We start from the raw sequence: 3,979 nt of genomic DNA, 5'->3' as shown, positions 1-3,979 counted from the left end.
CACCGCATGAGCTGAACGAGCTCGTCTAACTGGGCTGCGCCTTATCAGGGGGTCGAAATGCTGTCACAGGAGTCCCTTTTCCGCGTCTTTTATCCAGGCGAGTTAAAAATAAAAAATAAAAAAAAGAGTCTCCGTCCTCCTCTGGTGATGCTGTCAAAAGCTTAATATTTGACAGCTGCACGTTGGTCCAAATTTTTTTTTAAAAAAAGAGGGCTGTATAGACAGTGAACTGCTTAAAGGAAATCAAAATATGGTCCACAAACACCTTAGAGGACGTCCAGATGTGTAAATAACCATTTTATTCCATGCACTTGCCAAACGAGTTGATTTTACTTCGAATGCAGAGGCTAGCATGGAAGCTAAATCCTACTGGAATCATACAGCCAAGCTAACAAGTTGGTAAATTTTCAGTGCCAACACTATTTTTTTAATGCTTCTGTCGCTTAGCCTTTTTTTTTAACAAACTACTAACTTCAAGCCCAGAAACAGTGGGACACAACGGGCTGCCTCGGCCACATCTGTACGATCCCCGGGATGGTCTTCGCCCCGGCCGAGTGGAAGCCTCGCCGCCCCGAAACCCACACTGGGAGCTCCGCCCGCGCTGTGGTAACGAGCTCCGGGCAAACTGTCCATCCAGATGGGCTGCCTCACCGACGTCAAAAACGGTCCCCGACGAACAGCTGACCCGAAGAATAATCCGAATGGCAGCACTCGCTCGGAGCAGCTCCCTCGTCCACACTGACACCCAGTGAACAGGCTAACGATTAGCCAGTTAGGCTAGCTCCGAACACCATCCCTAAAAAAGGCAGACGGCTCGGACTGACAGAGGCCCTTCATTGCGCGAACCTAACGCTCCGATGAGAACCTCATCCGCGCAAAGCCCTTAATTAGCGAAAACAGCTTTCCGGGAGTCTAATAGCTCCGTTTCATCCGTGCGTTTTATCGCTGGCAATTTTTCCTGGTGGTGATCCTGCTCCTCGTCACCCACTCCTCTCTCAGCCCCGGTGTGGCGCTGCTGCTGACGTTATTCGGGAATGGGATTGATTGACAGGAGGCGCAGCCAATGGGAGCGGAGAGTGCCGGCCGCTTTGGGGCGGGCTTTTCCTAGACGCTGGACTCCTCAAGTTCGCTTGAGAGGAAGCTGAGAGGCGTGTCGGTGAAAGCGTCGAACATTTGAGCGGTCAGGCACCGCCCATCTGCTGTCAAACAGCAGCAGCAGCCGCACACCCACAGAGCTGTTTGTCTCCCATCCTCTGGAAACCGTGTGTTTATATTTACTCATATGATGGGCCTGAGAAACACAGAAGATGTTATGTTGCTGCCTCCTTTGTCTTGTCGAAGCAACTCGACTAATATATGAACAATGTTGCTCATTGTGAAACATCGTTTCAGCTCTGAGAAATACTGTCACGTTTCCAGGGTTTCAACTGTCAGGCACGGTGGCGGAAGGGTGATAATTTAGGCACAGGAACTCGTCTGTACATAGGACACTGGAGTCTAAAGTGAGGCCATCTGACGCCCAAAGCTTGGCCAAAATTGAGTCCCAAGCACGACGACAAATATACAACAGAACGGCTGAAAAAGAAAAGAATCAAAGTCCAGACCTCAACCCAACTGAGATGTGTGGACCTTAAGAAAACTGTGCCGTCAAATGGCCAAAAATTAATTAATTAATGAATTAAAGCACCATTGTAAAGAAAATTGGTCCAGATTTTCTCCACAAACATGCAGGAGACTGATGAAGTCTCCAAGCTATTGTTGCTAAAGGCAGTTCTAGCTACTGAATTATGTGGTGTACTTAGTTTTCCCACACACAGTTTTTACATTTTTGCGTAATAAACAATGACTCGGTTAAATCTCTTATGTGTTTTCATACATCCTGAGGTTAGATTTGAATACTTTTCTAAGCTAATTTAAGATCAGATCATTTTGTTTCCGCCCTGATATGAACACCCCTAGAAGTTAAAGAGGGTGGCCTGTCTTTGTCCCTGTGATTGTATATGATTGTGATGATGCAAACATTTTAACAAACTGTGCATTAGAGAAGAAGTTACAAATGTGCATTAAATGTGTATGTTATTCATGTGTCAGGTGCTTTAATAGATGTTTCTTATTTTTTATGAGAGAAGTGTTCCTGTATGCTACAGGTGGTGGGTCATAACAGCATAAAAATGATTGACAGAGTGATAAAAAAAATATATATAAACAGACTACTGAGTCTGAGGGGAGCAAAAATCCTTATGTGTGAGGATGAGACGTTCCTGTGTTTGTGCTGCAAAGCTAACATTCCGAGACAGTTTCACGTCGGCGACAGTTCTTGTTGTTGTAGATGAAAACGCGTCAGCTGGGCTCCTCTGATCTGTCTTTAGAGAAGCTCTAATTAGGCGAGAATGGATGAAAATGTTCGATGGGCCGGGTACAACTTAGCAGTGGTGCGACTGCATTCTGCTGGAGAGAATGAAACTAGAGCCGTCTGCCTTGGTAAGGTGAGCGAGGGGTGACTCAACTGAGTGAAATGTGTTAATGTCGGCTGGTGCTGTTTGACTGGCATGCTGAGCTGTGTTATCTGTGCAGTGTGGGTCTTATAGAAAGTAATGCAAGTCAAAAAATGACCATAAACACAGTAAAAAGAAACCTCTGAATTGTTTCATTCACTCCCCAATACAAGCAAATGTCTTTGTTAATCCAATGCATTTATTCTTATTTTATAAATTTTATGGTTTGAGTACTCTTTAAAATGTTAATATTTTTTATAATTTCAACATCTTCTACTTCTAAACTCAGTTGTGTTTCCTCGGTTCTTCATTAATAATATTATAGCCTAACGTATTTGTTTTTTTTACTTTCTAATGCATTTTGTGTTACACCGATCAGTAAAGCGATCAAACTAAAAACTAGCTGGTTTTAATGATTGATAAAAAAAATTGTTACCAGTGTCCAAAGCAGAACTCTTAAAATAAAATTGCCCGAAAATAAACCAATAAAGTAAAAGTGAAAGAAACTAATGAAGCAAAGCACAGCTTGTATTAAGGAGATTCTCGTGTGACTCTATTGAAGGGCTTTGTTTTCTCAAGTTAAGTTCAAACTTTAAAAAAAAAAATTAAAAATGTTTTCTTGAGCTAAAGCAGCTAAAATGATGCCATTTGAAAGAGTTTACTCCAGTAGTTTTACAGATATATTGATATGCAGTTCTGAAATGCGGGTACGCGCTCAACATAAACAAAGCACCCCGATGAATCCCCCGAAAACTACATGGCAGCTTGAGTCACATCCCTGACCTACATTAGGCTGGCTGCAGGTGAACAAATATGACAAAATCATACCAGCGTAGAAACAAGGAGGAGATGTTTGGGTGGAAAAAATAAATAAATAAAGTGAATCTGCTGCTAAACGCGAAACAAAAGAGAAAAGAGCGAGTAGGACAACGATCAAACCCTATCGACATACTTTACTCAACCAATCTGAGCAGAAATACGCACCAATAAATCCAAATTGTTGAACGTCCTGCTCCCAAACGGCTCCTCCACGGACGCCTCCGTTGTTGACTTCGTTTCAGTCACTTCGGCTGTTTTCGCAGGTAAACAAACACACAGGGTAGTTAGCAGGCCCCTCTCAACTTTTGCTTACAAAGTTTTCATTTCGGCACACATTACCCGTCAACACGAGGAAAGCATTGTGCAGATATTACCTCTTTTTTTTATTTATGTCTTTATGACATTGCAGTGAGTAAGCTTTATATATTTAGAGAAAAATTGTATCTTAGAGTCACTGGCGGCGCCAGGGGGGCGCTAGGGGGTGCTATAGCTCCCCCTGGAAAAGTCATAGCACCCCCGTAGCACCCCCAAGCAAAGGCATAACCGGGGTATGTGTGGGACATGTCCCCCACTTCCCTTATGTATGTCCTATATCCCCCGCACTTTTTCCAGCCGTTGCAATTGTTTAATTCGTTGTTAACATGTGGGGATGTGTTTTTCCGAGC

Source organism: Kryptolebias marmoratus, linkage group LG24 (assembly GCF_001649575.2).
Source record: "Kryptolebias marmoratus isolate JLee-2015 linkage group LG24, ASM164957v2, whole genome shotgun sequence".
In the NCBI taxonomy this organism is placed as follows: domain Eukaryota; kingdom Metazoa; phylum Chordata; class Actinopteri; order Cyprinodontiformes; family Rivulidae; genus Kryptolebias; species Kryptolebias marmoratus.
Note: the sequence above shows the minus strand (reverse complement) of the source record.